Source organism: Aptenodytes forsteri, unplaced genomic scaffold (assembly GCF_000699145.1).
Source record: "Aptenodytes forsteri isolate BGI_AS27 unplaced genomic scaffold, ASM69914v1 Scaffold278, whole genome shotgun sequence".
NCBI classification, from domain to species: domain Eukaryota; kingdom Metazoa; phylum Chordata; class Aves; order Sphenisciformes; family Spheniscidae; genus Aptenodytes; species Aptenodytes forsteri.
The window spans coordinates 2,432,713-2,444,123 of NW_008795907.1; positions in this window are offsets into that span (position 1 = coordinate 2,432,713).

An 11,411-nucleotide genomic window follows, 5' to 3' on the forward strand; every position below is an offset into this window, starting at 1 on the left:
GGAAAAAAAAAGTAAAATTCATGGGTTGAGATAAAGACAGTTTAATAGGTAAAGCAAAAGCCGCGCACGCAAGCAAAGCAAAACAAGGAATTCATTCACTACTTCCCATGGGCAGGCAGGTGCCCAGCCATCTCCAGGAAAGCAGGGCTCCATCAAGCATAACGGTTACTTGGGAAGACAAACGCCATCACTCCAAACGTCTCCCCCTTCCTTCTTCTTCCCCCCAGCTTTATATACTGAGCATGACGTCCCATGGTGTGGAATGTCCCTTTGGCCAGTTTGGGTCAGCTGTCCTGGCTGTGCCCCCTCCCAGCTTCTTGTGCACCTCCAGCCTTCTCAGTCGGTAGAGCATGGGAAGCTGAAAAGTCCTTGACTAGTGTAAGCACTGCTCAGCAACAACTAAAACATCGGTGTGTTATCAACATTGGTCTCACCCTAAATCCAAAACACAGCTACTAGGAAGGAAATTAACTCTACCCCTGCCGAAACCAGGACAGACAGCCACTCCTCTCCTCCCTTTGCATGAGGTTTTGTAAATGTGTCTGTAAAGCCACCTTTCCTATTTTGCTTACTTACACAAAGAAGTATAGCAATCTTTCATTTTCATTTCCCAATTATCTATTTCCTGTGGCCTGTTAATAACTATAATAAGACACATTCAGCCAAGAACATCTAGTTAATGCATGGATGCAAGTTTTAAAACTGGCATTGCTGTAAGTGGTATTTCACAGGCACTGCTCATCCAAGCAGCGGCATACAAAAGAGCAGGCTTACCCTTTTCTTGATGAAGCAGACGTAGTTTAAAGAAAGTAATTTGAACACTTAAAAATAAGTGCTATTTTGCAAAAGATAGCCCTGGGATAGCAAAAGGCAAGTTCTTAAAGGAGTAGGTGGAGATTTAGCTGTGCATTTCCTGCTGTTATTAACACAAGTCATGTGGTTGAATCCCTGTATAATGCTTTGAAAATACAGCTGTTAACATGCTTCTATAGAAAAGATGTAATGATGGAAGGGGATCTCATAGCCAGCTGTCACATTTCTCAAAGACTGAAGGAATCAGTTAATGATCAAGCTCCACCCTGAGCCGCAAAAAAAGCAGAAAATTCTGACTCTTATCGTAGTACGTCTAGACCAATTTTTGAGACCGATCTTTTAGTTCTACTTTAACAGCCAAATCAGAGTTGCAGTTCCTGAGAAGAGTTTGTCAGGCTAATGAAACTGTGTTGATTAGGGCTAAATAATGTTTTTTATGTTCCGTTGCTAAGGAGGCATCACTGCAGAGGCAATACATCTCTTAGAGGTACGTATTCTCTAACTTCCTGTTCCACTCTGCACAAGGATCATCCCAGGGCTCCATGATTTGAATCAAGAGGAGTTACTCCCCTTCATGGCAGCCCCCTTTAGCAGGCCAGTGAGGAACAGCAGGACTACAATCACTTGTTGTTAGCCCTGTCCTTTGGTGGGGAAGCTCATAAGAAATGGAGAAAAGAGCTTGTGCAAGCAATGAAAAGGCAATATTTTTGCAAGCAACCCTTGAATTTCTCTTGCATCTGCTGCAGGAATAACCAGCCCTGTGACACAAATGGGACATGCCTACTGTGCTCCAAGCCATTACTCTGGCATGGAAAGGCACAAGAATCCCTTCCAAAGCATAATAATGCAGAACAAGAGTGTGGCAGCCACATTTGACAGAATACTGCCGCCCATTCTCCAACGGTCAGTTGGCTTTTAAGTGAAGAGGCAATATAAAGTAACAAGTATCATGGAGTACCTTTGAAACCATTGTAACTGTGTTTATAGGATAACCTAAGTTAGTGTGCAGTCATTATCTTAAGTAATACTACCAGGAATTGAAAACAAATTAAAATAAATATAGCTAGTTAAGCTTTGTCCTGCTACAAGCCCACTGCAGGAATACAAGCGTGCAGCAAACATAAGAGCAGATACTCAGGGTGTGGCTATGGATTTATCTGACCTTGTAAACTTTACTTTTCAGTGGCTAATAGTAAATTTTTACTTACTCTTTCCTTAAGGAAATCTCCTTACAGGATGTTTATTTCCCTGCTATACACTCCAGGAACCAGCAGCAGAGGGATTTCTAGAAGCTGTATCTGGACCCTCAGGCTTCTTGTGACTGATGGAAATTCTCATACCTGAACTTGTCAGTTATTTTTCTAAATCCATTTCCAGTCTCCTCTATAGCCTCTGGCAACATTCCACAACTATTACTATGCAATGTATGAAAAAATACTTCCTCTTGGTTTGTTTCAAACATGCTCATATTATTGCTTCAGAGGTGCTTTCTGATTTCTGTACTGTAAGAAACATAATCTCCCTGTTCACCTTCTCCACAGCACTTGTGACAATGGAGACCTCTGTCCTGATTTCATTCCCACACTTCAGCTGTCTCTGTCTATATAGCCTCTCCTAAAACATACTGTGTTCCATGTTTCTGATGAGGCCTTTGCACTACTCTGAGCTCTAACTCTACTGTATCCGACCCTCTAATACATTGTAGAAGGAACCAAGCATTGTAGTTCTTGCATTCAAACAAACACCTCAACTTCTCTATCTCCCAATATCAAACCACTCCTGACAGAGAACTGAGAGGAAAGAGCTTACCCTCAGACTGACCTACAGAGCAGCACTGACACACATTTGGGGGCACAATTCATTCCAGAAAGGGGAGTGGGGCAAATCTGTTGCCTGCTTAGCTCCAAAGGAGAGAAGGGAAGCTCTCCTAGGGAGGTCATGCCACCCCGCTACAGAATGGTGTGATTCCAGAGGAGCCGTGCTTCAATTGTACAGCCTATCATCAGCAACTGGAGGTCTATACACTTATAAAACATCCAAGGAAGGTAATTTTTTTCCCTCAGCAATTCTCAGAAGATCAATGTTTTACCTGTAAGGGGCCAGTGACACCAGGAGGCAACATTGCTCTCACACGCATGTAAGTTTATGCTGTATTTGTTTCCCAAGACTAGACAGAGTTTATTAGACAAGATTAGATACCAAGATTAGACAAACTTATTTTAGCAAACGGGTGAACGTTAACTCACCTGAAGGCACTAGCCACCATTCAGGTGACAGACAGTGGGAACAGTTAAGCTGCCGACCTCCACTAAAATGAAGTAGGATCGCTTCCTTTTATTAGAATAACTGTGTCATTGGAAATCCTGTCACTGTGCAGCTCTATCAAAGGGGAACTCACTGCAGGACCAGGGCCAGGTTCTGGTTATTACCTAGGAAAAGGAAGAAGCAAAGTTGTTTCTAAATACCATGTTTCTAAGTTTAGCATAAATCAGTAGCAGCTCTTTCAAAATAAATGTGTAGTTTCTTTAATACACTGCTTGAAAGGGCTGTACAGTTTCCAGTAATGGAGGTTTTTAAGAGCAGTTTAGAAATGGAGTCCCTGCACTCAAGCAAACACCTCAGATTCTAAGTCCCTAATCTCCCAGTATCAGGTAGATGTTACTTGAACACGGGCATCTTACAGAGGAATGGAAAAGATTTCTTCCAGCTCCATGATTCTGCAACACAGGGAAATTATAGGCAACTATAATGAGGAGTGTACTCATGACAGTTCTGGCACTGTACTTAAAGAGTACTGTTTAGATGGCAACATGCTTCTTGAATAGTCAGTGTCTATCACATTGCAGATGTAAACAAAGTAAACAACAATAATATTCAATCAAGTCAGGTCCGCAAGAAAAACTCTTGTTATTTGCAGAGTGACTGCAAAGCCAGTATTTTTAACGCATCAGTGATTCCTATGCATTATGCAAAAATATAGAAATACAAACTAAAGTACATAGTACAGTAGTACTGAAGTGGTAAACTAGTGCCTTAATAGTAATGGAAAACCATAAAACTGATTGTTCACATTTAATGATAGAATTTTTTACATCACAATTCATTGAAATAAAAGTGCAGAAAAAAGCAAAGAGAAAAATTTCACTTGGCATCTTAACTCAGCTTGGGTTGTACCACTGATTTAAACAGAAGGCTGTCATGGCCAGGTAGAATTTTATGGAAAACTGACCCAGCGTTATTTCTTCAAGAGCAGGACCCTCGAAGAAGACAACTAAAGGCATCATATTCAAATGTGATAGCCATCATTTCTCTCTCCCCCAAAAAAGCGCTCAAAGAAATAGCAACATGAGCTGCATTAAGTTTGCTGCATCCATAATGAGAACATGGTATATGAACACTGTTTACATAAGTATACTAAAGCCTGCAAGCAATTTGCATTAATGAATATAATTTTACAAATACAGTCAAACTTTAATATTTACCAGTGCAAATAGCTCAACAAAAATTAGGTGCATCTGCAAAGCAGCTACTTCACTGAAACAATATTTGGAGTTTACGCGTTCTTCTCAAACTAAAATATATATTCACACAGAATAAGTATTACTTCAATGGCTAGCTTAATCTGCATGCGCTGGGTTTCTGCTGAAACTTTGATATGGGCATAAGTAGACAAGCTGAACTAGTCTGACAATAGCTAGAGGAAAATCACACCTACTCTACGCATGGACTGATTGTGATTACTTGGGACCTATCAATGCACCTAGATTGGCAGTATTCCTTTAAGCAGCTTATGACAGCAGAAGAGAGTACTCAAAATCTATTGAGGTCCAAACACCCAAACTCTGTGAAACATAGCAGTCTGTAGCAACAGTGTCTGAGGACCTTCCTGCCTTGGTAACAGGCCTTTCTAACTCTGCAGGTCATTGCAGTTGAAATGAAGTCAGTTCCGTCCCGCCTGTACACAGAGAATCTGGACCACCCTTCGATAACAGGCCTGAACAGAGTCCACTTGGAGGCCAAGTAGTCTCGATAGCATACAAAAGATAAACATTTAAATTTAAAGCAAACAAACTAACTGAATTGGGCGCAATAGGTTTTGTGCTTCTAAAAGATCATTTTATAAAATCCACGTTTGTTATTACAGTTACTTCAGTTGTGATTCTGGTCTATTTTATTTGCTTTTGTCTCCAAATTTATTTATTTATCGATCTATTGAGCAATAGGCAGTTTTCAGAGTATTGGTCTGAATCAAGAAATCCAAAAAGGTTTTAATCAAGAAGATTATGATCGCAGCTCTGGCCAAGACACTCTCATTAAATGCCAGGACAGAAATGGCTTTATTGTACATGCAAGTTTTTCTTGAAACAGCAGCTCTGACCTCTCCCGAAGTCACCCAGCTTCACTATAATAAAAATTAGTACTATTATCTTTATCTTCCCCGTTTTGCACAGTCAAGACAGGGAGAGATTTTAAAGCAGCATAGGTGGTAATTCCAATTTTCTCTGCAGTGCAGTGTATCCTGGCAGAGCTCAACAGCTTGTGCCCAACACTGCAATCCTGGACCTCAGCTGGTCAGCTGAGATGGGCAATGTGCTACACCAAATGGACTGACTAGCAGGACTGACATTAGCTCAGGGACTTGGGCATCAAGCTCCACTGCACCCCACAGACATGCTGAGCAGGATTTGGTCATCTGTTACACTGGCATGACATCTGGAGTGACTTCAGTCCTGGCAGTGGAAGTGCTCTTGAATTAGCTTGCACCTCTCCCACCAGATTTAGGTCAACACAATTTTAAGAGTGGTTGAGGAAATGGCATTGAACTAAGATGTATTAGGACTGGATTTCCTTCTGGCTCCTGCACAGACTGCAGAAGTGATTTTGGGCAACCCATAAAATCTCCCAGGGTGGGATCCAAAGTCCATAGAGAAACTCCTTCCAACTTCAGTTAGCTTGAAGTGAGTTTTATAGGGGACATTTTGGCTTCTATTCTTTCCCCATAAGGTGGGAATGTGCCTATGACTGCACAACAAAGAAAAAACCCAATATTTTTAAGTTTCTCAGGCATTGTAATAGTGAATAAATAGAAAGACCTAAATAAAACAAACGATTAAACATTTATTGCACTTTGTTCTGATTTTCTGCCTTTATAAAATGGTGGCTATATCTGCCTAATCGCTTAGGCATTTGGCTCCCATAAATGAAGTATTTGAGCATCTCGCAAATATCAATGCTTCTCTAAAACTACATTGGGTTTTTTTTAGGGCTTCTGAAAGTTATTAGATTGACAGCATGGACTAGTAGCTGTCTTAGTACAGACAGATGCACTGCACATATCTGTTCCAATACACTTTACACCAGATGCTCCAGGCATGAATTTCTTAAATAAAAAACAGCAACTGTGATGATCTGCCGACAAAACTGTAGGTGATGTTGTGATAATCAACTGCCCACCACAGCCTAACTGCCAAGCTGGCAATTTTAATTTGAACTCTAACCATATATAAATTCTTTAACCCACCGAACTTTATAAAGAGGTTTCACAGATCTCTGTTCTTGCCTTCACTTAGGCATGTAGTTTGTCTTTACACATTGGTGTTTCCTAATAATCTAGCCTGACATTTTGAAAACCTTCTGAAGGTTTGTCATTGGAGATGAGAACCCCTGCATTCCTTAAGCATGTTTGAAAACTTCTGGTTAAGTTATAAACTTGTCATGATATATAAAACTCTTGATGAGAGCTGTTTAAAATTTTCTAAAGAAAAGGGTGCCAAATGTTAAGCCCACGAGAATGCCAAAGAACTGAATTAGATGAGAAAGAGAAGGAGTATCATGATAGAAAACAGAGGCTAGGACTATCTTTGCAAGGTAGCAGGAGGGAGTCTTTAATGGGAATTATACAAATTCAGTGTGGAGGAAAGATCAGAAGGAAGTCACAGATGATCATGCTCTCTGTACCTCCCTGTTTGTGCAGCTATTTTGGGAGGAAGGATAGACAGAGGCTAACAAAAAAAGCCGTTATCCAGTGGGCACATCACAAACCACAATGATTAAAAATATCCCCACACGGACAGGTTTAATTTCAATTTCAGGGGGAAATCAAAAGGCACATCCATGACCCAATGGTTAATCCCTACCAGATTTCAATTTCCTGCCTCGAAGAGTCAGGGCATTAGGCCTCTTCAAAGGAAAAGTCACCAGAATTTTAGCAGAGGTGAATGTCTTTTGTCCCAGCTTCATTCTTGACAATGGTGAAGCTTTTCTGGCTCTGTGCCACAACCATCCTCCTCCCCCAAAAAAACCCCAACCCCCCAAACAATCAAACAATCAGTCTTCAGCAAATATCTTACACTGAAAATTTCAGTCTCCTGATGTTCAGAGTTACAGATCACGGACAGTAAGACCTTATCATGGGAAGTGTCTGGCAACATTATTAGGCAATGTTGTCAATTGTTCTAGAGTAAGCCCCAGGCTGAAGTATCAGGATGCATTTTATATACAGACACACATATGTAACTTACAGTAACTCTAAACCCTCCAAAAGATCAAGAACAATACTAGGCTCTTTGCATATTGAAAAGACTTACTAAATATTGTGGCACTGTTTAATAGACACCAATGAGGGAGTATTTAAAAATACCCAGCTCACCGAGGAGCCTAAATTTTAAATAGAATAAGGCTGCTTGAAAGTCTACCCCTACATCAGTCAGCCTTTTAGCAAGTTACATTGGCAAAGAAGCTGAAAACAAAAAAGAGCTTCTCCTGATCAAAAGAAGCAACTAAAATACTTTTCAGTTTGATCCTTTGAGAATTATTTTAGATGCCGTTCTCCATGCCTTTTGGTGAAATCCCAGACTTTAAAGGAATGCTATGACAATTCATTGCTAAATGACAATGGAATCCCTCTGTAATTGCACATTACGTGCATCCTTATTAATACAAGATAATTTCATTAGGGCTGTTACTATAATGAATACCAAATACAAAATGTGGGTCCAGAGATCATTTTCCTAATCAGAAGTATCAGACCCCAGGAACTTTCAGAGAATAGGGCTATTAAAATGTAAATAGTTTCTTTGAAATTTAAATTGCCATTTTCAAAAACAGATGTTCTTCTTGATCGTTCCCTGCATAGATTTCCAAAAATTGTACTCACGATTGCTAACTGAAAATCAACTGGATATTAGCCTCAGAAACTCTTCCTAATTTACATGAACAGTTTCATTAGAATACACTGCTACATTTTATCAGCTTGCAAATGGTAACACTACACATTGGTCACTTTTGATGAGGTAGTTTAAAAAGAAGAAATAAGAAATTAGATAATGCATGCACATTTCTCTCAACCAGCCTAAAACTACATGCTGTGGTAGGACAGGAAAACATCTGGTATAACCTAAAAGCACTGGACAAATTGGACAGAATACTATGTGTACCTGATAGTTTAACACATCCCTTTAAAACCATGGAGTTGAAAGTTGCACAATATCAACATTATTCTTCATCTCTTCAGCAAGATGCTAGAAGTCAGGAAGAAAACTTCCTATTGCCACAAGAGAGAGCAGGTTCAAGTAAAGGTTACTGTGGTTAGCAATAAGTTCTAACAGCAAATATTGCATCATATATGAATGGGACACATGTAACGCACCTAGCTCATTTATATAAGCAGGTGTACTCCAGCTGAATAGGATAGTAGATGGGGAGACTGTGCCATGTATTCTGTGTATGAACAGTTGATGCTAAAAATCCAGTCCAAGGAGCTTTCTTTTTATGAAGTGCCCCAAGACACTAAAATCTGGCACAATAATGCTGTAGGCCACACTAAGACATGATTCTGCGTCCCTGTTGCTTTTAGTCCATTATGTGTGTTATTTAATATCATCTGCAGAGCAATAGTTCTTTCAAGTTTTGCTTTTGTTAAGCACTGCTTTTCCTCGGACATCAGTAATTACAACTTTCTAAGGCACATCATCAAGAGTGACTTTTTATTGCTTAGCTTCCCCATCAGTGGAAGAACTGAGCTCCCAGTGACCTTTGGTCTGATCCTTAACATTCATGCTTCTTACAGCATGGGCACTTCTGCAAATTAGAGTCTTTAACTGTGCCTATACACAATATTTGCTTTAAAGGAGAAAGGTTTGATATGGGTCCACAATCACCAGTTTTCTGTGCCCTAAAAATAACTTGAACCCCGGTCTCCATGGTAACAGATACCACCAGTGAGCCCTAGCAAGTCATGTTTATTTTTACTGACAAGATGAACAGGAAAACCATAAGGCTTCTATGAAATCTCTCATTACTGCCAGAGTCTTACAACTCCTTTAATCCTCAGTTAATGGTGTGCAGTAAAGGGTGTTATGCCTACACACAGCCGTGTTTAAATACCAAGATCCTTCCTGTGCTTTCATATTATAATGCTGGAAATGCTAAGAACAATTCCCTTAAGTCTTTCATGCCATTAAAAATTGACCAAGGCACGCATCTGACTCTACTCTGTAGATACACTGACTTTACAGTGTAGAATAAAAGTCTCTGTAATTTGTTAAACTTGATGGCAACTTGCTGTTCCATGTGTTCTCACTTCATGAGAGTCATTCAGTAAGAAAAATTAGTAATGTGATAGTCTTCTCACCTGTGTAAGAAACAGTAAGGCTAGCCCAAAAAAATGCCCTTCTCATTATTTTTTTTAAACTGATATTCACTCTCCCATGGCTGAATCATTCCCTTGTAGACCCAAACTTGCAATTTCCTTAGCACCTTTGCTTATGACAAAAGCATTGTGATTTCAGAGAGGTGAGCTTATGCTCTAACTGCCCTTTAACCAAACTCATGATCTTCCCAGCCCTCCTCTATTAACACTCCTCCATTAGGCCCTTTTTCTGACTGGTAGGGCAACAGCTCATCTCTCAAGTCAGACACTACTGCAGGATGCTAAAGATGAAGTGTTTTCATCCATTCATGGCAATTCGCCAGCACACCAGATTGTCCTCTGAGGTCTTTCTTTAGCATAAACCATGTTCAGGTCTACTCTGCTATCCCCTTTCTCTGTTTCCCCTCCAGCAATGTCCCTTCACACTGCAGGCTAGTCTTGGAGCCAGCATACTAACTCACGGTCAGAGAGGGATTCCTTCCCGTTTCCTGACCAGGGCTGCAGTTCACAGACCCAGCAGTTACTTTGTGTCACTAGGCATGATATGGAGCAACCAAAGCAAAGGTTATGATCAGGTCCTAGCTCTCACAACACTCCCCTTTCCCGGAGGAAGAAAGCAGTTATGAACACGTTTTCCAAATTTTACTGTAGAGCCTTTCTACCACTGCAGCTTTTCATCTGGAAGAGAATTAGCACCAGGACACCAGTGCAGCCTCTCATCAGTCAGAGGAGCTGCAGTAGAAGGCACAGTCTGTCCAGATTTCAGGTTAAGATTAAGCAGGTTGCTGAGCTGCAGCTCAAACCTTTTACTCAGCCAGACAAAACACTGCAGCAGAATGCACTAGCAGTTTCCTTTGTTTTCTGGACAAAGTCTTGATAGCCTTTAAAAATGCAGATACTACTTTCAGCACTTTGGAAAACCCCAGACTACAAATGAAAGTTTTAGTTAGAAGAATGCATGTTCTCATTTGTTTTTAACAGTATATACTATCAGTAGCTGCAGGTTAAAATTTAAACAAGAATTATATTGCTATGTCTAAAATCTCATGATCCTGCTTAATTCCAGCCAAACAAACTCGATGTTAAACAGCCACTACGTGCCATGAAGTCTTGTCCAACTCAGTGGCACCTCAGCAATTTCTCCAGAATCAGCAGATACTGGGTACAGCTCTTTGCTTGCCACTGTAGTATTTCCTGCTGTTGTTTAAAGCATATGCCTCTTAGAAAGCAGCATGAATAGGCATCAGCTATTCAGTTTCATGTCTCCCAGGCAGGGATCCTTGTAATACTATTCTTCTTTCAAGACATCTCCCCACAGAATGGCCTATGGTTATACTGCCAAAGGCAGAAGGCAGCATAGGATGAATCTAGCCATACAACGTTTGCCCTCATGAAGAAATACAATGATCCAAACTCTAAAAAGCTATTAATTCCCAATTTCAGATCTCCAGCTCAAGTTTAATAAAGGCTCTCAGACTATGCTACATAATTATGCTAATAATAATGCTACATACAGAAGCCTCTGCATAAAGTTCTTCTTGGCTTTAAAGGTACAGGCCAGCACATCAACACCTGGCTCCAAGCCTGGTGCCACCAGCAGAATTTTGGGGTTTTTGATCGTGGGTCAGTCTACATGACAACAGGCCTGCTGGTGACAGACAGGATACACATGTCTCAAAGGGGGAAAGGGATCTTTGCACAGGAGTTAGCAGGGCTCATTGAAAGAGCTTTAAACTAGATTTGAAGGGGGAAAGGGATAAAACCAGGCTTGCTAGAGATAATCCTGGGGGCGGCACACCAATGTTTGAGGGACGGTGTGCTAGCGAGGTCCTTCGGTCTGCCGTCTCAGTGGAGGTAGGGGATGGAGATCCATGTGGCAGCAAAGACACAAGGGTTATGGATGTGTTAGAAACCACAGAAGTGCCTGAGAATGATACATAGGAATTAG